Consider the following 23,633-nt stretch of genomic DNA (forward strand, 5'->3'; position numbering starts at 1 on the left):
AGTGATATATAAAAATGCCGAGGATTTATGTGGATTTATTTTGTATCCTGCCACTTTGCTGAAATTTTGAATTATTTCTAGTAGCTTTTTAGCAGAGTCTTTGGGGTTCTCTAAGTATACCATCATGTCATCTGCAAAAAGTGATAGTTTAATTTCCTCATTTCCTACTCTAATTCCTTGAATCTCTTTCTCGGCTCTTATTGCCGAGGCTAGCGTTTCTAGTACTATATTGAATAGTAATGGTGATAGTGGGCAACCTTGTTTCACTCCTGATCTTACTGGGAAAGGTTGCAGTTTATTTCTATTGCATATTATGCTTACTGACGGTCTTAAATATATACTCCTGATTATTCTAAGGAATAATCCATTTATTCCTATACTCTCAAGAGTTTTTAGTAGGAATGGATGTTGGATTTTGTCAAATGCTTTTTCTGCATCTATTGAGATGATCATATGGTTCTTATTAATTTGATTATTAATATGGTCAATTATATTAATAGTTTTCCTAATATTAAACCAGCCCTGCATTCCTGGAATAAATCCTACTTGATCATAGTGTATTATCTTGGAGATGATTTTCTGAAGTCTTTTTGCTAATATCTTATTTAAGATTTTAGCATCAATATTCATTAAGGAGATTGGTCTATAATTTTCTTTCTCAGTTTTCGATCTACCAGGTTTAGGTATCAGTACCATGTCTGTGTCATAAAAGGAATTTGGTAGGACTCCTTCATCCCCTATTTTTTCAAATAATTTATATAACATTGGGGCTAATTGTTCTTTAAATGTTTGGTAGAATTCACATGTGAATCCATCTGGCCCTGGGGATTTTTTCCTGGGGAGTTGATTAATAGCTTGTTCTATTTCTTTTTCTGAAATGGGACTATTTAAGCAATTTATCTCCTCCTCTGTTAATCTAGGGAGCCTATATTTTTGGAGGAAGTCATCCATTTCACTTAAGTTATCAAATTTATTGGCATAAAGTTGGGCAAAGTAACTCCTTATTATTTCTCTAATTTCCTCTTCATTGGTGGAAAGATCCCCCTTTTCATTTGTAAGACTATCAATTTGATTTTCCTCTTTCTTTTTTTTGATCAAATTTACCAAAGGTTTATCTATTTTATTGGCTTTTTCATAAAACCAACTCTTGGTTTTATTTATTAATTCAATAGTTTTTTTACTTTCAATTTTATTGATTTCTCCTTTTAATTTTTGTATTTCGAGTTTAATTTTTGGTTGGGGGTTTATAATTTGGTCTTTTTCTAGCCTTTTAAGTTGTAAGCCCAATTCGTTAATCTTCTCTTTCTCAATTTTCTTCAAATAAGCTTCTAAAGATATAAAATTTCCCCTTATTACCGCTTTAGCTGCATCCCAAAGATTTTGATATGATGTCTCATCATTATCATTATCTTGGGTGAAATTGTTAATTGTTTCTATAATTTGCTCTTTCACCCAGTCATTCTTTAAGATGAGATTATTCAGTTTCCAATTACTTTTTGGTCTATTTACCCCTAACTTTTTACTGAATGTAGCTTTTATTGCATTGTGATCTGAGAAGAAGGCATTTATTATTTCTGCCTTCCTACATTTAATTTTGAGATCTTTATGTCCTAGTATATGGTCAATTTTTGTATAGGATCCATGAACTGCTGAGAAGAAAGTATATTCCTTCCTATTGCCATTCAGTTTTCTCCAAAGGTCTATCATACCTAGTTTTTCTAATGTTCTATTTACTTTTTTAATTTCTTTCTTGTTTGTTTTGTGGTTTGATTTGTCTAAATCTGAGAGTGCAAGGTTGAGATCTCCCACTATTATAGTTTTACTGTCTATTTCTTCTTGCAGTTCTCTTAACTTTTCCTTTAGAAAGTTAGATGCTATACCACTTGGTGCATATATGTTTAGTATTGATATGGCTTCATTATTTATGCTACCTTTCAGCAGGATATAGTTTCCTTCCTTATCTTTTTTAACGAGATCTACTTCTGCTTTTGCTTGATCTGAGATAAGGATAGCTACCCCTGCTTTTTTGGCTTTACCTGAAGCATAATAGGCTCTGTTCCAACCTTTTACCTTTACTCTGTATGTATCTCCCTGCTTTAAGTGTGTTTCCTGTAGGCAACATATTGTAGGGTTCTGCTTTTTGATCCAATCTACTATCCGTCTCCGTTTGATGGGATCGTTCATCCCATTTACATTTACAGTTAAAATTACTAATTCTGTATTTCCTGCCATCGTATTATCCCCAGATTATGCTTTTTTCCCTTGACCCCCCTGATCCCCCTCCCCGATATTTAATTTACAGACCCCCCTTGTGACGCGCAACCCTCCCTCTTTTTTTTTTTATTTTTTTTTTATTTTTTTTTTTTTAGGATCCCTCCCCCCTCCCTCCAAGTCCCTTCACTTATTCCCCTTTTCCTTTTCCCTTTTCCTCTCCCCCCTTTTAATGAGGTGAGAGAAAATTCTCTGAAAAACAAATATGTTAATTATTTACTCTTTGAGCCTCTTCTGATGAGAGTAAGATTCACACAATGATTCTCCCCCTCACTAAGTTCCCTCAGATATGGTGTATTTTCTATGTCTCTTCCTGGGATGTAGTTTCCCTCTTTTTATCACTCCTTCCCCTTTTTCTGAACCGACCTCCTTCCCTTTACTACACCCCCCCTTTTTTTCTTTTATATCAGTAAAATCAAATTATCCTTGAGTATTTTTTATATACCCACAACAGAGTTACAGTTCTCAAGGGTTCTGTGTACCTTTTTCTGTTTCTCTTCAGTCTTGTGGATGTAGATCAAATTTTTTGTTTAAGTCTGGTTTTTTTCTTAGAAACATATAGAATTCCTCTGTTTCATTGAATGACCATCTTCTTCCGTGGAAAAAGATGCTAAACTTAGCTGGGTAGTTCATTCTTGGTTGCAGTCCTTGATCTTTTGCCTTACGGAATATCAGGTTCCAGGCCCTTCTATCTTTTAATGTGGAGGCAGCCAGATCTTGGGTGACCCTTATTGTGGCACCTTGGTATTTAAATTGTTTTTTTCTAGCTGCTTGCAGGATTTTCTCCTTTGTGTGGTAATTCTGCAGCTTAGCCACAATATTCCGTGGTGTTCTTTTTTTAGGGTCTATTTCAGAAGGAGTTCGATGAATTCTTTCCACATCTACTTTCCCTTCTGTTTCTATTATCTCTGGACAGTTCTCTTTGATAATTTCCTGTAAAATAGAATCTAGGCTCTTTTTTTGGTCATAGTTTTCTGGAAGTCCAATAATCCGCAGATTATCTCTCCTAGATCTATTTTCCAGGTCTATAGATTTTCCCAGTAAGTATTTGACGTTGTTCTCCAGCTTCTCATTTTTTTTGTTTTGTTTGACTGATTCTTGGGTTCTCTGTGAATCATTCATTTCTATTTGTTCCATCCTGACTTTTAAGGAGTTATTTTCTTCTTTCACAGTTTTTAGTTCTTTTTGTAAATGCCCAATTTCGTTTTTAAATGAATTATTTTGCTCTATTGAATTTTTTTCCATTTCCCTAATTTTTTTTTTTTGAGAATTATTTTCTTTTTCCAATTCAGAAATTCTATTTTCTTGAGACTTTTTTATCTTTTCCAATTCAGAAATCCTACTTTCCTGTGTTTTTTTAACCTTTTCTAATTCACTAATTTTGTTTCCCTGCATCTCCTGTGAATTCTTTATTTTTTCCAACTCCAATTTCAGGACGTTGTTATTCTCTATCATAACTTCCCTTTCCTTGCCCCATTTTTCTTCGATCTCCCTCAATTTCTTAAGAGCTTCTTCTAGGAGAGAGTTATGTGATGGGGGGCAGGAATCGTTCCCCTTTAGGTTGTTATCTTCTGAATCTTTGCTGTTAACTTCCTCGGGGTTGGGTACCCGCTCTTTCTCTGTATAGAAGGAATCTATAGTTTTTCTAGCTTTTTTGCTCATACTTAAAAAATGTTTTGGGGTCTGTCCCTGGGGTAGGAAATTATTTACTTCTTTACCAGCTTCCTCCCAGACCGGATGGATGCAGCGGCCCCTGCGCCTGAGCTAAGAGAGAGCTCTGGGAGAGAGTTCCCCACCCCCTCCCTGGAGGTGCCCCAGAGGTGATTAGCACTGCTGTGCTTTGAGGGCGTAGAATAGTGAAGACAGCAAGAAGCTCAGCCTATGTGTCCGGGTGGGGAGTGGATGTCTGCAGCAGGTGACGTGAGAAGCCCCTGCGCTCAAACTGGAAGTGTCTGCCAGAAACCGCGGTCCCTAGTTCAAAGGTTCCGCTTCTCTGGGACTTCCTGGAGCTGAGTTCCACTCCCTCCAGCTAAGCTAGGCCGTGTGTGTTGCCTTGGGCCGTATCCACCCACTTGTCAGTCTCTTAACTATTCTCAGGAGGTAGCTGAGGCCACACCCCCTGGTGCCGAGTCTGCCGAGTCACCCCCAGGGTGTGTGTGTGGGGGAAATCTAATCTGAGTTTTAAAATATTTTGGCTTTCTCTTCTGAACTGCTAAATAATTAGCAGAGAAGAGCTAACAGCCTGTGCCAGATTCCTTTACCTCAGTGGCTTCTCTGGTCCCAGAGCCCCTCCCAGCGCAATGGGCGCAGTGTGCCCCTACCCCACCGTCTGTGCTGGTCTTTCTTATTCCTCCCCTGAGAACTGACCTTTCCTGTTGAAACTCCAGATTCTCTTCAGCTGGTAAGTCGTGCTTCCAGTCCTTGTGGTATCTATCAGTCCTGAGCTAATTTTGAGACTTAATTTATCTAATTGGTTGTGAGGGAGTGAGGACGTTCACTGAGTAGTGTGTTTCTTCTCCGCCATCTTGGCTCCGCCCCCTATAGTAAATGTTTAAGCCAGGATTTGAAACTAGATCCTTTGACTAAATTATTTTATCATATAGATGAGCTAAATGTAAAATTTAGATAGCTATGGATTTTCAGTCATCTAGGGGTTGGGATACATCCCACAAGTTCATATAATTCCACAACCCTACCACCAAAGTGATCAATAGTTTTATTGTTTTGGGAAGATTTGGGATTTAATTTATAGGAAACTTCAAGTGGGGCACCTCCTTTTGCTGATACAGCTCAAAAACTTCTCTATAACCTATAGTCTTAGAGATTTGTTTGGGAATTTGAGTTGGTTACACGACTCACATGTATCAGAGATAGGATCTAAACACATGTATTCTTGGCCCCAAGGCCACCCTTTTACCCACTATCCCTTGCTGCCTTTCTAAGGTCATGGTTACATCCAATTATATAGACACTCTTGAAAATGTTTCATTTGCAAACTTTTGTATTGGCACTGTACTGATGGATGTTTCCATAGGAGATAAATTTTAAATACTACTAGTCGTTCCTTGTGTCTTGTGATATAAGGATAATTGATGGTAGTGTCATATGTTTAGAAGTTTCTTCAATTCATTTCAACACACTTTTATTCTTCACTGCCTTGAAAGAAGAGGGGCTGGTTTTGCTCGTAAATAAAGCTTTAGATGGAATAGAATTGTAAATAGAAGTAACTCAACCCCAAATGATCCTCAGTTACAATTATTTATTTACTTTTTTCACGCCCCATTTGTGCCAGGGATCCATAAAGGCAACAACCTGGTGCTATAATTATCCCTAGGAGAGGAGTGGTTGGTCATACCACCAATGGCCTGGGAGCCAAAGTTGCTGAAGATGACTTGGGCTTGTGCCCAGCATGATGTAAGGGGTTCTATGGAGATCATCTAGTTGGATTTCCTTTCCCTTCTCTCAGTTTTACAGAAAAAATTCAAGACTAGAAAAGTAAAGATGTGACTTGTCTAATATTCTAGAGCAGTGGTTCTCAATCTATGGCCTGCGGGCCAAATGTGGCCCACTGAGGACGGTTATGCGGCCCACCGGGTTATAGCAAATGGGCTGAGGGGCCGAGACAGTGTGAGGTTTTCTTTTTACTATAGTCCAACCCTCCAACAATCTGAGGGACAGTGAACTGGCCCCCTATTTAAAAAGTTTGAGGACCACTGTTCTAGAGGTAGCAAATAGTCAAGCCAGAATTTGTACCTAAGACTACTGACTCCAAATTATTTTATCATGGTAGTAGATGAGATGAGTTAGATGTAAATGCTAGATATAATACAGATTTTTGACCATATAGGACTTGAGAAAGGAAAACAATAACAAAAAACAACAATAAATACAACTGTGATCAAAACCCAACACTCTTGGTGGATTTTTAAAAATTTTTATTCTGTTCAGGTTAGGTATTTAAAGAGGTAGGGGATCCATGGGCTTTAGATCTGGAGCCATTTGTTCTTTTCATTGGCCAGCCAAGAAACAATTGCCTCTTCTGCAACAGGCACTGACAACACCAAATTGAAAATGAAATGATCCCTATCCTCAAAGAACTTATATTCGGTCAAAGTGAGAGAGGGCAGCATTTATCCCTAAGTGCCTGGAATCATAGACTCAGAACTGCAAGTGGTGACAGAGGTCATTAGTCTGACTTCTCTCCCTTTGCAGATGAGGAAACTAAGACTCAAATTGGGTCAACGAGTTTTCTGTCTATAAATACCAAGAAATTATGCGCAAAATTATTTTTAAAGGCATTTTAGGCGACTGAGTCATTGATAGTAGGTAGAATTAGGGAAAATGTCATGTAAAAAGTAGTTTGAGCTGAGTTTTGAAGGAAATGAGATTTTGAGAGGCAGATCATAAGATCAAGAAGTGGAAGGGAAGGGTCTGGGCTCAAATCCTGACTCTGGTTCTTATGTGACAATGAGAAATCTGAGAACCTGGGAATTTTCCTCATCTGTAAGGGGGAAGGGAACAGAGATTTATTAAGTACTTACTGTGTGCCTGGCACTGTGCTAAACACTTTAAAAACATCTCATTTGATCTTCACAACAAACTTGGGAGATGAGTGCCATTATTGCCATTTTACGATTGAGGAAACTGAGTTAGGCAGAAATTAAGTGAATGCCCAGGATCACCCAGGTAATAAGTGTCTGAAACCAGATTTGAACTCAGGTCTTTCTGATCTTCTTCTCTCTTTTTTTTTTTTCCCCCCTGAGTTGGGGTTAAGTGACTTGCCCAGGGTCACACAGCTAGGAAGTGTTAAATGTCTGAGACCAGATTTGAACTTGGGTCCTCCTGAATTCAAGGCTGGTGCTCTATCCACTGCGCCACCTAGCTGCCCCTCTTTCTGATCTTCTATTTACGGCCATCTACATCTGTTTACAGCCATCTAGCTGTATCTATAAATATAAGTAGTTGGCCTAGGTCAGTGTTGTTAACCTCATAGAAATGGATGGAGGGAGTGATCACATTATGACTTAGGAAACCACAAAGTAACATTATGTTGTATTTTAATTCATTTTACTAAAATTTCCCAATTACTTTTAACCTTACTCAGCCAACACTCTGGAGTTCTGTCCCCTGCCCCTAAGTGCCTCTCCTCTGGGATTTTTCCTGTATGTTACTTGTATTTATATCATTGTTTTCATATTATCTTTCATTAGATTGTGAACTTCTCCAGTGGGGCAGTGTTTGCCACATTTTTTGCCCTTTCTTGTACTCCCAGAATTTAGCACAATCCCTATTAATAAAAGCTAACATGGGAGAAAGAGTAGTGAAATCCAGATGGTTTCTCACCATCAACTTTTAGGATTCCCAAGGCTCAGCTCAGGAGTCACCCATTCTAGGGCTGATAGGAGGCCCATTCCAATGCTTAGTATTAAAAATTACTTTACTTTAAATTATTTTACTTCATTCCAAAATTATTTTGTTATTCATATTACTTTATATTATTAATATTTAATTAATTTTATATTGTTATATATTTTATATATCATATATTATAATAATATCACATTATATAATTATTGCATATCATGTATTATATTATATATAATTATGTTACATATTATATATAATATTCTACAATATTTTATATTGTTAATCTTTTCATCTAGCTTTGATCATGTTACTTCTCCCTAGTAAGCTCATTGAGGGCAAAGAATGTTACATTTTTATCTATTTATCTCTAAGAAGTTAGCACAGTGCTTGCCACAATGTAGGCTTCCTTTATCTTAAAGTAAGTTTGTACTGATATTTTCCATTTTTAATATAAACATAGTTCCTCTTATTCCTTTTGTAGGGTATGGAAAATAGTATTTTTGAGAAAGGAAAACAACAACAAAAACAGTAAGACACAACTGTAATCAATAATTTGGGGGAAAAGGTCTGAAAAATAGGTGTCATGTGTTACATCTATAGACCTCCCACCTCCACAAAATGGTAGCTTGTGAGTGTCTTCTGCATGTAGACTCTTTGTCTTGTTTTTTTTTTTTTTTTGACTAGGCAGTCTGGGTTAAGTGACCTACCCATGATCACACAGCTTTTAAGTGTCTGAGGTTGGATTTGAACTCTGGTCCTCCTGACTTTAGAACTAGTACTTTATCTACTGCACCATCTAGCTGCCCCACATAGTAGGCTCTTAATACTTGATAAACCAAAATGAAAATTTTCTTCAGGATTGGATTGGTAAGAATATTTGTATAGATACACCTATGTTCACATATGCATATACACACATATGTATGCATAAATTTAGGAATATATTTTATGTACACAGATGCACATCTATGTATACATATGTACCTATAGATATACATACACATGTGTTCCTGTGTGTGTGTAACATTTTCAGGTTTCTGTGAAGGGCAGAAATTCTTGAGACTTCTTGGCACTTGCACAAAGAAAGAAAGATAAAATTCCTTAAGTATTCATTTTCTTTAAGATGGTTCTTTTGAAGTTTCTTCATTTTAAAGACAACTCAGGAAGAAATTATGACAGGGAGACAGCAATGCAGGAGGATTTCAGCATATCTTGAAAAGACCTTATTTTAGAAGCAAGAGCAGGAGTTCTCTGGTCTCAGCTCCACAAAAAAATGATTAGTCCGACACATTTTGTGGCTGCAACCAGAATGCAGAGGAAGGCAAGCCTTGCGATTTGGAACTTCCACAGAGCTTGGGATGGCATCAGTGGGAGTCATTTCTATGTCTGTGCCTCTTGGAAATACCCACCCTCAATTTGTAGCCTACCTAGTCAGTCCACATCCAAGTAGTCCACTTAGTTGTGGCTATCACATTTTAGGAAGGACTTCAAATTGACCATTGTCCTGAAGACACCAAACTGGATGACTTCTTTACTGTTCCTTGAATTAGACTCTCCATCTGTCAGCTCTGGACATATTCTCTGGTTGTCCTCCAGGTATGGAATGCTTTCCTTCCCATGGGCAGTATTTTCCCATGGTGCAATGGACAGAGCACTGGGTTGGGAATCAGGAACATACAACTTCCTGAATTCAAATCCAACCTCAGACACTTACTAGCTGGGTGACTCTGGGCAAGTGAGTTAAGCATGTTTGCCTCAGTTTCTTATCAGTAAAATTGAGTGGGAGAAGGAAGAGGTAAATCACCCCAGTATCACTGCCAAGAAAAACCAAATGGTCATGAAAAGTAGGAAACCATTGAAAATGACTAAACAACTCTCCTTCCTTACTTTGCTTCCTGGATCCCTTGGAGTCCCTGTTAAAATCTCACTTTTTCCTGGGAAGTCGTTTCCAATTCCCTTTAATTTTAGTGTCTTTCTTCTGCTTTGGACACTTAATAGCTGTGTTACTCAAGATGTCTTTCTTCTACTGATGCTTTCCAATTTATCTGTATAGACTCTGTATGTAATTGTTTGCAAGTTCTTTCCTGTAAGCTCCTGGAGGGCAGGGCTTTTACTTTTCTTTTTAAAATAATTTACCATTTTTACCTTTCTTTTATATCCCCAGTGTTTTCTATCCCCATCACTTTGTAGGTGCTAAGTAGCTGCTTATTGACTTATTGAATGGCCTTGAGATCATGCCATACAAGAATCTGCTGAAGAAACTGGGTTGTTTTGTTTAGAGAAAATCAAAAGTTAAAAAGAAAAGAAAAGAAACAGTTCATAAACGGGAGTCATGGTGAAGGGGATAGTTGAAAGTTGCCCTCAGGTATTTTTCTTGTCTCATTTGAAGAAGGCTTACTCTTTTAGGGCCCAGAAGAAAGAGCAAAGAGCAAGTCTCCAAGAGGCAAATCTAGGCTTGAGAACAGGAAAAATTTGCTAACAATTAGAGTTGTTCAATACCAGAATGCCTTGCTTTCAGAGCATGCTAATTACTCTTCGTTGGCTTGGGGCTGTATGCCTCCTTGTCAAATATATGAGTAAAGGGGATTTTTCAGTTCTAAGCTAGACTTAATGGCTCCCAAAGTCTTTTCCAGCTATGAGAATCAGTGATTCCCAGATTCTTCTTGTGACTTAATCCCCACATTCTCTTCTAAATCCTGGCTAGAGCACTTTAAAATTTCCAAATCAATTTACATATGTCCTCACACTTGATCCTCGTGATAACCCTGTGAGGAAGCACTGATTTTTACTCCCATTTTACAGCTGTGAAAACTAAAGCACACAGAACTTAAATGACTTGCCTTGAGTAACACAGTTATTAAGTGTCCAAAGCAGGATTTGAACTTAGATCTTTCTGACTAGCATCTGCTAGGGGAATACAATGTATAAAAATGGAAATTTGCCTTTGCATGCACAGAGAACATGAAACTAAATAACAGGGCCTGGTGATCAGAGTCATTTTAAATCATTCACTATGGACCATTTGGTTGCATGGGTTCTTTTCCAATTCAAATTTTGTTGCTTTTTGTTTTTTATGTCACAGTCATTTCTGGATATAATTCACATCCACTTCTATTCACTATCCAGAAAGTCTTTCATTATAACAAAGAAAAATGGTTAAAACCAATCACTTCAGTGACCGTATCTGACAGTATAGGTCACAGAGACCTTTAAATGTCTTAGCTTGTGGCACAGTAAAAATATTGCTAGATTGGAGATAGAACACCTGGATTTTGCTCTTTTAGGCCTTAGCTAAATCATTTAACTACTCTGGGTTGTGCTTCAGTTTTCTTTTCTATAAAATCAGGGAATTGGATAAGATGATCTCTAAGATAGTTTTCAACTTTGAAATCTTTTATGCCATGAACTCCTGTTATTAAAATATAACCATAATATTCCTGTTTGCTTATCCATATTCTGGTTCAATAGAGATAGCCAAGGTGTTTTCCTTTCCCTTGGAAGCACCAGGAATATATAGAAATAAGAAGAAAATTGAGCTGTTTTTCTGAGGTTGGGATGGAGTAGAATAGGACTCAGGGATGGGGAAGTGTTTGGGTATATACTTTGCTTCTACTATTGTCATTACTAAATAGAGAACAAGATCTAATTCCCCTATAGTTTGCCCAACTTCTCTACCCTCAACCCTTCTCCCATTACTCTGATGTAAACTCATGACTGCCACTTTTCTTAAGTTTTTTTTTTCTCCTACATGAAATCTTTTCTAATCTCATTTCTTTCCTTCCAGCTACTAATGTTTCCTCCAAAACTTATCATGTGTTTTGCATGGGAAGCAATGTCCCATAGTGATTCCATGGTTTCAGAGTCAAGAAAAAATTGAGGTGATTTCTATCTCTACACAGACTGGCTGTTAAGCCACTTAATGTTCAGTGGCCCAGGTAGCTTTCTAAGATGATAATTTATAAGCAAATTGCTGCTCTAATCTGGTACATGTGATTTCTTCATTGGGTGTTCCCTGTAGCAATGAAATGATGAATTTGGTCTTAAACAAATATATAAATGATCAGGATGGAATACTATTGTGTTATTAGAAATGATAAGGAGGATGGCTTCAGAAAAATCTAGGAAGACTTATATGAACTGATGCAAAGGGAAATGAGCAGAATCAGGAGAATATGGCACACAGTAATAGCAGTATTATAACAATGATCAACTATGAAAGAGTAACCCTCTGCATGGCATTTCCAAAGCATTCATGATGAAAAATGGTATCCCCTTCCAGAGAGAAAAAAGTAGTGGAACTCTGAGTGTAGGTTGAAGCATTTTCCCCCACTTTATTTTTCTTGACTTCTTTCAGCAAAATGATTAATAATGTAGATATATTTTGCATGTCGATGTGTGTAATGGATATTTTATTGCTTGTCTTTTGGTGGATAGCCATTAGGCTAGAGAGAGAGAAAATTTGGTAATTGAAATAAAAAATAAATATGATTAAATACATTAATATAGAAATGTATTTCATATATACTTATTTTTGGATAAGCACTTATGTGTACATGTTGTCCCTCCCGATTGAATGTTAGCTTTCTGAGCTTAAGTCTTTACTAATTTATTTGTCAGTGATACTGGACCAATATTGGACATATATAGTAGATCCTTAATAAATGATTGCTTGATTAATGAATTCAAATTTCTTTCTCAGATTTCTCCCCTCTCCTTGGTGTAAGTCAGATATTTTCTCCCCATTGCTTGCCTCAAAGGTAGAGGCAAAGGCTGTGAGTCATTGCTCTGGCAGGAAGCCCATATCTCTCTCATTATTGCAGAGAATCTTATCCTGCCTGGGAATGTTTGCTGAAGCAGGAATAACTCTTTCTCTTGACTCCATGGGAGAATTTTCTTTTTCTCACCAGAGGGTCCCTGAACTCCTGTAGAGAGCCTGGGTTTGCAGTGTTAATGGTTCTTGCAAGTTGCCCCATTTACTATTTTTCCACTGGGTCTGTGAGTTGTTCCAAAGTCCTTCATGAGGTCCCAACTCTCCCGTAAAATGCCTTCTTGCCTGAATTCATTTTGGAAAACCAAGTTTTGCCTCTTCTTCCAATTTTGATTCCAAAACACTTCTTTTTAAGGCACTAGCTTTCATGAAAACAATTATTCTTATTTAAAAGCCCAACTTTTTCCGGGGCCTTCAGATGTCTTCTTTTTAACTGGGAATAATTCCATTGTATCCCTTGCTGTTTTCTTCCTCATTAGCTGTCCTGTACATGGTGGGCATCTTTGGGAGCTGCTGGGCTTCCCACATACAGCAGCTAAGTTTAGAGCCTCCGAAGACTTGGGAACTGTCACATAAGCAACTTGGAAGCCATGCTGTGTCTGCAAAGACCCAGAAAAAAACCCAGGAGAAACCTGAAGTGTTTGCCAGGAGTGTAGGGGGAAAATAGATTCCTTTACATAGACTGGTTAGAGAATATTGAAAGGCAAGAATCCACCCCACCTTCTCATCTCTTCTATACTTATCTGCCCTGGGCTTAAAAAGCCTACACTTAGATCCTAGAATGCTTTAGAGGGTCAGTCATTCCTTCAACATACAACAAAGATTTACTAGAAGGAGTCTGTAGATTTAGAGGCTGAAACATGTCCATTTGAATTCTGGATCAGACATCAATTGTGCAAGCCTGGACAAGTTTTTTTTAACCTTTATTTACCTCAGTTTCCTCATCTATAAGATAAGAAAATTACAATCAATAGCTTCTAAGGTGGCATCTAGCAACCTAAATAGCATCTTTTGTTGCCCTTCTCTGACTTCCTTTACCTTATTAATGCCTTTCCTAAACTTTGATTGTAAAGGGGAAGAAGAGAAGGCAATAAACATTTATCAAGCATCAGTATCAGACACCATGCTAAGCATTTTCCAAATATATTTCAAATAATTTTCACAACTCTGAGAATGATTGTTGTTGTTATCTTTTTTTTTAAATAGTTGAAGAACCCAAGGCTAGAAGTTTAAATGACTTAAATTGTGGTGACCACATTAGTATCCTGGATACCTTAGAATCAGCCAGAGTCAGGATAAGAAAAAGTCTTTATTTTTGGTCTTTAGCAGTAGAAATCAAGGGGAATGGACGCGTAGGATCTCTGGGACCTCGCTTCCTCGTCTCCCACCCAGAGTTGAGTCTGGCTAGTCTCCCTGCACCTCCTAGATGCTCCCATAATTCTCTGGTATACACCAAACGATTGGGCCAGCACAGGATTGTGGGAAGGGCCATTTTCCAAGCATATTTTTATAGAGGATTGCCCAATCAGTAAGTAGCCTCAAGTGCTTTCTTGTCCAACCTCAGTGCATTAACTCACGAGTTTCAGCCCTTTACATTAAATGACACAGCTATTGAAGTGTCTAGGTTTTTTGACTCCAGACCTACTGTGACATCTAGCTGTCTTGAGGAGAATTCAATACCCCAGATGTGGGCTATCTAGGGCTGAGTACATTGGGATGACCACTTCCTTAGTTTTATATACTATATCACCATTAACGGCCCAAGATTGCTTTAGTTTTTGTGACCAACATAGCACATTTATATTGAGCTGAGGGTCCATTCCAAGTCCCAGATCCCTTTGGGCTGAAGAGGACTCTCACATAGCAACAAGGAATTTTATTTGTGTGTCTACTCTTTCTACCAATATAGATTTCAACTCCTCTATAACTTACTAGTCTTTTTTTTCTTCTAGAGTTGCCATGGCTAAAAAGTTCAAGTCCATTTGAATCCTTTTATGTGCTGCCTTTGTGACCTTAATAACTTAGTCTCTGTGATCACATCAAAGAAATGAGATGATTGAACAAGATGGATTCTGAGATCATGTCCAACTCAAGAGCTTTGGTCCTTCATTCAATGTCTATATTTTCTAACCAACAGAGCCAGTTACTCCTTTACCTACTGTAATTTGGCTTTAAATCTGAAATTTGATCTCCAGTCACTAGATTTAGGGCCTTTTCTCAGTTTTCATCTTCAAGATTATCGAGCACTTCTTCATCCTGAAAGCACTCCTCTCCCTTGGTTTTTATGGCACTCCATTCTTCTAGTTCTCCTCCTTCTCTGACTATACCTTCTTTTAATTTTTTTCTAGCTCCTATTTCTATTGTTTTCCATTTTTTATGGTCTCTATTTTTAGATTTTCTTCTGTTTATAATTCCTATGAATGGGAACCCCAAATTTATTTCTACATGTACATCCACATACGTATTTCTAGTTGAGTATTGGACCTTTCCATTAGTTTTTCTTGCTGGCATTTTGAGTCTAAAATGGCTCAAGTAGAACTCATCCCTTTTTCTCTGTGGCAGACTAGAGGAATTGCCAAAATGCCGCATGACAGCTTGGAAAGTGTTGGCTGAGTGTTAAAGGAGAGTCTTTATAGGATATAAAATACACTGTGGGATCTATAAGGATGAAAAATGTGGGGGCTGAGCGGTTAAGTAGAGTCAGTGTTCAGTAAGAGAGATCCAGAGGGCTAGAACAAGGCATTAAGACAAAGAGTCAATCATGAGCTCATAGATCTGGAGATAGAGAGGAGCTTGGTGGCCAGCTAGAATTCTCTCATTTTATAGATATGAAATTGAAGGTCAGAGAGCTTGCAGCATTTGGCTATCTTCCTAGCAGGATCAGATAGAGGGTCTTTTGCTGCTAGTAGCTAAATTTACATGTCCAGAGAACAACTAACCATCTCAGCCAGTGGGGTTTCTGTTGATTTGTTGTACCTGTGCCAGCAGAATGGCCTGGTTGTCCCCCAAAGCCCTTTATTTCTTCTGACTTCTCCATTTCTGTTAATGACTCCATCATTCTTTCAGGTACTCATGCTCAAAACCTGAGCCATCTTTGATGCATTCATCTCCTTTCTCCCTGAAAGCAGATCTGACTTCAAGTCCCATTAATCCTCCCTCTGCAATGTTTCTCCTCTCTCACCCACCACCCATCCTCTTAGTTCCATTGCCATCAGTGTAATTCAGGTCATCATTACTTCTTGCCTGAATGAATTCAAAAGCCTCCTAAGCAGTCTCCCTGCCTCCAATCTCTCTCACTTTCTTTTAATCTATTCAGCAACAGCTGACAGATAAATCTTCCTAATGTGCAGCTCATATCATGTAACTTCCATATTCAGAAACCTTCAAAGTTTCCTCACCCACTGGTTGTATAATAAAACATAGTCTCCTTAGCCCGGCATTCAAAGGTTTACACAGTTTGGCTTTAAATCCCTTTCCAGCTTTGTTATAAAGTGCTACCCTTCCCATACAATCCAATGGATTCAAGACCATTCAATCAAACAGATGTCTGTTGTTGCTGTTGACATTGATTAAGAGCCTACTATGTGCAAGGCACTGCAGCCAAAATAGATTTCTCATTGTGGCTTGAACACTTGATGTACTGTCCTTTCTCCTTATGTCATCTCATCTCTGTCTAGTAAAGTCCTTTGAATCTCTGTGTCCCTGTGAATTTACATCATGTAATAAAGAATAAGCAAAACCACAGTACTGTCTCCCCATTTCTATTCATTCTACTTATATTTTAAATCCCACTTCTCATTGTACCCCTTGTCTTTCTTCCTTGAATGAATGAATGGGAAAAAATACAACTGTTAAGCATTTATATTCCAGGCATTTTGTTCAGCAGTAGAAATAATAGTAGCTAGTGTTTATATAGCATTTTAAATATGTTATTTTCATTTGATATTTACAACCAGCCTGTATATGCTGGTGTTCTCATTTGTCAATTAGTCAATAAATATTTATTAAGTGCCTACTATGTGCCAGCCACTGTACTTAGCACTGGGGATACAAAAGAGGCAAAAAGCAGTCCTTGCCTTTAAGGAGCTCACAACCTAATGGGAAAGACATAACATATATAAACATAACACATATAAAGAAACTATATGCAGGATAAATAGAAAATAATTAACAGAAGGGAGAGCACTGGAATTAAGAAGGGTTGGAAAAGATTTCTTACTGTAGAAGATGGAATTTATCTGGGACTTCAATGAAGCCAGGAAAGCCATGAGGGGGGAGAAGGGAGAACATTGCAGGCATGGGGGACAGAGAGAGAAAACCCCAAAGACAAGAGGTTTTATTCATGGAATGGCCAGAAGGCCAGTATCTATCACTGTATTGAAGGGTGTGTGTAGGGGAATACGATATCAGGAGATTAGAGAGGTGGCAAAGGCTTTGAGTTTCACAGGACTTTAAATGCTTAATGGAGAATTTTTGCATTTGAGCTTGGAAGTAATAAATTGGAATTTATTGAATTAAAGGGGTCACATGGTTGGACCTGTGCCTTAGAAATTATCCTCATTTTATGGATAAAGAAGCTGAGAGTCTTAAGAGGTTAAGTGATTCAACTCAGTAAGTGGCTAAGAAAGGATTTGAACTTGGGTCTTTTTGACTCCAGTTACAGGATTCTATCCATTATACAACTTTGTTGTCTCACTATTCAAATATAGAAAGGAAAGCATTTACTAACTTTTAAGCAGTTTACTATTGTGACCGCCTTAGTACCCTGGATATCTTACAATCAGCCGCAGTCAGGATAAGCAAAAGTCTTTATTCCTTGTCTTTTGGGGTCTCAGTCAGGGGATTAGATCTAGCAATCTCCACACCTCCTTTCTCTCTCTCCATTGCCAAAGAATGATCCTGCTTGTCCTACTCCACCCTCTCATCTCTTTTCCCCTTCTTTGTCCACACCCACAGATCGAGTCAGCACAGAGTTGAGTAGGGTCATCCTCCAAGCATGTTAATAGAGAATTGTCCAATTGATAATTAGCCTTAAGTGCTAAGTTATCTTACCTTAAGTGCATCTGCTCAGTTCTAGCTCTTTACAGTTTACATTCTAATAAGGGGAAAACGTGTGTAGGAGGATGCTGGGAGATTGGAGAAGTGTTTTGGTCTGAGAAGTAAAAGGGAAAGTGAATGGTGCCATAGGATAATTGATTAACACACCATTTTCAGGAATGTTAGTATTAATTTTCTTGCTATATCCTGTACCCTCCAGAAGTGGAGTGTGGAAGTGAGCTGGAGTGCCTGGTCTGGGACTAAGAGTTCAGAGGGATGGCAGAACATGAAGATAATCAGAATACTATATTCTCTTGTGGGAGGGGTGTGGCTACTGCAAGCTAGATGTAGAGGACATCAATGCAACACTAAAATGCATCTCCTCTAGGAGGCCTTCCCTTATATAGTTTCATCTAGAATTGATCCTACTTTTTTTTTTTTTTGAACTCACAAGAATTTGTTCTACCTTCCTTAGTGTACAACTCATCCTCTGTCTCATATTATGGATCTTTGTGAATGTACTACTTTATTTTCTCTACAAGACTAAAATTCTCCATAAAGGCAGAGATAGTGTTTTATTTATCTTTGCATCTTCCTCTGTGTCTGACATAGTGCCCAGGTCAAAGAAAGTACTCAATAAATGTAGAATAAAGGTGTGGGTGAAAGACAAGGGGTACAATGAGAAGTGGGATTTAAACTATAAGTGGAATGAATAGAAATGGGGAGACAGTACTGTGGTTTTGCTTATTCTTTATTACATGATGTAAATTCACAGAGACACAGAGATAAGTCACAGGACCCTAGTCCTAGGAGGGTCTTTAAAGAACATCCAGTCTGACCTTTTTATCTTGCAGATGAAGAAACGGAGGCAGAGAATAGTGAAATGATGTATATAAGGTCACATAGCTGACAGGTAGTAGAATTGGAATCTGAACCAATATCCTTTGATAGCCATTCCTTTTGCCTATAATGCCTTCTATTCTCATCTCTGCCTAATGAAATCTTATTCATCCTTAAATGAATGAGAAAAGATTTTATGAGAGCTAACTGCATAAACTCCTAAGCATAAAGCCAGCACTTATTAGATCACAACATGCTACTGTATGTTATAATCTTTCTGTTGGAGAGATTCTCTGTAAGAGGAAGATTACCAAACTAGGAATTACCACAGCCTTGGAAGTGGCGGTTGTTGTTCAGTTATTTTAAATCATGTCCAACATTTTTTGACTCCATTTGGAGTTTTTTGGCAGAGATACTGAAATATTTGCCATTCCCTTCCCCAGTCAATTTGATAGATGAAAAAATTGAGTCAAACAAGGTTAAGTGACTTGCCCAGGGTCATATAGCTTTTAATTGCCCAAGGCTGAATTTAAACTCATGCAAATGAGTCAGGAAGACTCTTATCTTGGGCCAGCATTTATCCATGGTGCCACATGGCTAAATGACCTTGAGCAAGACTCTAAACTTGTTTTCAAGACTTTGGAATGAAAAGATAAACTTGATGAATGCCAAAGTCTCTTTGAGTTCTAAAGATTTCTAATTCTTGCAAAGATGAACATTAGAAGAGAAGGTCCATGAAATCTCCAGCTCTAAGGCACAAGCTCTAAGATATGGTCTTGGAATTGTCACTGTGTTTTGAACCATTTTCTGATGGAGACCAATAATATACTAGGCACTTTCACCATTTTTGGAAACCGTGTTCTGCTTAGAGGTAGGAATAGTCCTGAATGGGCAGTACCTGCTCTTTATATCAGACTCTGTATCAAAGCTGTAACGATCAAGGAATAAAAAGGGATTTGTCTCAAGATACCAACTTTCAGAGGTGTGAAAGTTTCTCCAGGACTGCTGGGAGAATGATGGAACAGAAGTCAGTCAACCACAAGGTTGTGGAGTAAATGGATGGTTAGGAAACGGAGACAGTGAGTGTGGAATATTGTGAAGCTGGAAGAATTGTCAGGGGCCATCTGGTCCAACCAGTAAAATGGCTAGAACACTGGAGTAGAAATTAGGATTTTTGTGTTGTAGAGATGGTCTAACACTTAAATACTACTTGGGTCAGTTAGCAGCCTTAAGATAAGTTTCCTTATCTTAAGATTAATCTAAAAAAATTAATGGCCAAACACTGTGCTACAATAGGGGTAAAGAAAAATTGAGAAGACCCTTCCTTCAAGTAGCTTATGGTCTACCTTGCACCATTTGTGTAAAGATCACCCACCAACACCAGGGGTGCTATATTAGCCAATTCAAGCTGCCTACTCTAGTCTATAAATATCTCCAATGAGATGATGCATCAGCAGAAGACGTTTCCCCACTTGAGATCTTTCCCCCAAATTAAATTGCAGGTATGGGACAATACTAACTGCAAAAATCTACCCGAGAACCCAATTGACTTTACAACTATATGACATAGTGTAACACACACACATACACACCCACACACACACACACACACACACACACACACACACCAAACAAACAAACAAAAACCCCACTGAACTTAGAACCAAAGACCCAGGTTGCCATTTTGACTGTGATAGTGATTTTCTGGGTAACCCCAGACAAGTTCTGAATTTTAGATTCCCAAGTCTCAAGAAGAAGAGTTGGACTGAATAATCCTTAAAATCCTTTCTGATTCAAAAAGCCTTTTGCTCTCCAAGTCTTGGCGTCATCTTAGCCCCCTTCCCTTTCTGAGAGGTGTGAAAAATGAGCTCTGTTCATGCCATGAGGGCGTGTTACAAAGTCAGTTACCAGCAAAAGGCTTCACTCTCTGCATGTTAACAGCACCTTGGAAAGCCTCCTCCGGCACTCAGCTGTGCAGTGAGAGAATGGTAATTTCAGACCCATTTATTATCACCATGAAATGAAATTTTTGAACCCAATCAATGTAAACTTGATGTGCAAATACGGAATTTGACAATTCCAGGTGAAACAGCCGCACATTTTTGCACCTCTGTCAACAAGTGCCTCATTACATGCTTTCCTATTATTTTATATATTTTCATCTGAGCAGAACATCTATTCTGTTTCTTCTTGGTCTTTTCCATTAAATGATCACTGCTGTTTCTATCAGTGATAAAAAATAGAATGTATTTTTTTTTTTTGCTTTGCTTGGAAATTCTTGTAACCTGGCCCCAAACTTGCCTTTTTAACCTTATTACCCATAACCCCTTTCCACCCATACAATGATCCAGACTAAATGACCTGCTTCCTATTGTTCATATGTGACATTACATCTCTCATCTCCATCCTTTTGTTCTGGCTGACTCTATGCTTGGAATATTCTCACTCTTCCCCTTTATCTTTCAGAATCTAAGCTTTCCTTTAAGATTTAACTCAATCTTAGTTTTCTGCATGAGGTTTTCCTGATCATCTAGCTGTCAGGATCTCCCTCCATCTATTTAGTTTATATAGTATATATATATATATATATATATATATATATATATATATATATATATGTATATATATATATATATATATATATATATATATATATATATATATATATGTATATATATGTGTGTGTGTGTGTGTGTGTGTGTGTGTGTGTGTGTGTGTATACATGCTGTTTTAAATCTATGATGCCATGAACTCCCGTCCATTCTTTGAGAATAGAATTGTCTTTGTATCACCCCTACCTAGTATAAATTCTCTGGCTCTAAGGCAGAAGCTCTAAGATATGGTCTTGGAATTGTCACTGTGTTTTGAACCATTTTCTGATGGAGACCAATAATATACTAGGCACTTTTAACCGTGTTCTGCTTAGAGGTAGGAATAGTCCTGAATGGGCAAAGCACCTGACATATAGATGCCATTAATAAGTTCTATTTGATTGACTAAAGTTAAAAGACTTAGAAATTCAGATTACATCTGTCAGCCAAAAAATATTTTTTGAAGTTTTATTACATGCTAGGCCTGTACCAGATTCTCATGATACATCACTCCAGTCATCCGCCTAGGGGTTGTGATGATCAAAGGGCAGTAAAGACAATATGGAACAAATGGGAAGGGGAAGGGAAAAGCCAGAGAATCATTAATCTAGAGTTAGAAGGGATCCTACATATTGCTCATTTTCTAGATGTGGAAATTGTGTCCCAGAGAAGCTTGGGTTTGCAACATGGATTCTCTGATTCCAAATTCACTAATTCTGTCTGTCTCCTTTCCTCCAAAGATAAGAGCAGCTTAAATTGTCTCAAAGTAATAAAGCATAAGAATTAGATGAAAAGCTTCTGTCTCCTTCTACTTGTAAGATGGGGCTTCTTCCAATCCCATTGACTGAAATAATTTCCTGACTTCTCAGTTATGTTGTTTTTTCCTTCAATATGGCTAGTCCAACTGCCTAAAGGCAACTCACTCTGTAGCAATTTTTTCCATTTTGTGACATTATCACCCTTGCTTATAGAATAGGATTATTGCCTTCTGCACCTTCTCTGTTTGTACCAGCCTAAGGCCTCAAGAACTCTGCCAACGCAAGAGTTCTGAGGTTTTATTATGCCTTTATTATTCCTGGGAAAGGTGGGAATCAGACAAATGAGGTAGATGGAGGAAGAGGAAGAAAGGGAAGAAAGAGAGAGAAAGAGACAGAAACAGAGGCAGACAGATCTATCTATCTATCTATCTATCTATCTATCTATCTATCTATCTATCTATCTAGAGAGAAACAGAAAGAGAAAACAGAGACAGAGAAAAACAAAGACAGAGAAAGAGGAAGAAAGAAAAAAGAGGAAAATGAAGACAGAGAGAAGAAAAAAGATACATAGAGAAAATGGAAGGATAGGGGAGAGAGAGAGATAGAGAGACAGAAAGAGGCAGACACACATATAAAGAGAAAGGGGTAGAGGAGGAGAGGGGAGGAAAAAGAATGTGGCAGAAAGAGGCAAGGAGAGATAAACCAGAGACAGAAACAGAGAGAAAAGGGAGGAGAGAAAGGGATAAAGTATCACAGTATTTGGTTAAACTAATTTGATTCCTCTGTCATCCATCTGTCTATCTACCCATATATCCATATATCCATATGTTCCTCCTTCCTTCCTTCCTTCCTTCCTTCCTTCCTTCCTTCCTTCCTTCCTTCCTTCCTTCCTTCCTTCCTTCCTTCCTTCCTTCCTTCCTTCCTTCTTTCCTTCTTTCCTTCCTTCCTTCCTTCCTTCTTTCCTTCCTTCCTTCCATTTTACCATTTTATTTCTTTGTGCATTCATTCATTCATTCATTCATTCATTGGTTTGACTATTTATTATTCTTTTTTCTTTTAAATCAGTTGTATCTTCATCATGTCGCTTCCAGTATTGTAAATCCTGAGAATATCAGCTACATCTCATATTCAAGGATAGGGAAAAAAAATACTCTGTGACTCCATATAAAAACAAGTGTGGATGCTTCTTTGTTTTAAACCATTCATTTTATTTATGCATTAAAATTTGTCTTATAATAAACTTAACAATAATCTCAATAAAACCTTCATATAGACAAGTAAAATTAGGAATGAAATTATACATAAAACCATAAATGTCAAAATATTCACAGTTTGCTAAAAGGAAATAACATAAATATATGCTTTAACAAAATACTAACAACATTTTTATTATTCATTTTCCTGATCTCTCCCATGAAGCTGAGTCAGAGAGAGCTGGGAGGGAGAAGTCATCTAAGTCAATCTGCTCAGATAAGGAAACTGAAGCACAAAGAACCTAAATGACATGCACTGGGTCCCATAAGTAGTAAGTGGCAACATAAGAATTTTAATTTTTGAAAGGCTCAGATATATTGCCGTGTTACTTGCAAACTTTCATTTGCCTAAGATGAGTGTTCAAGACCCTGTGTAGGACCTTTTAACAAATAAGACCCAAGAATACCAGAATCAGAAAATGTCAGAGTTGGAAAAGACTTCAGATGTCATTGAATACAATTCACATGATAAGCTAGAATCCTCTCTATAGTATGACCTTCTAGATGTCTCTATTTGAAGGGAACTCATTACTTCCTAAGACAGTTCTATTTTTGGAAAATTGTCAAGGGTAGAACCAGCTCCAAATGGCTCACAAGAGTTTCTTGTTCAATTTTCATGATGAACATTTCCTCTTCAGAAATTGGGAAATGTTAGGAATCAAGGGCTCTATTGATTGTTTTCTTGATTGTCTAGCTTTAAGAAAATGATGAAGAAAATCTTAACTGTTGTTCAGTTATTTCAATCATG

Source organism: Sminthopsis crassicaudata, chromosome 1, assembly GCF_048593235.1.
Source record: "Sminthopsis crassicaudata isolate SCR6 chromosome 1, ASM4859323v1, whole genome shotgun sequence".
NCBI lineage: Eukaryota > Metazoa > Chordata > Mammalia > Dasyuromorphia > Dasyuridae > Sminthopsis > Sminthopsis crassicaudata.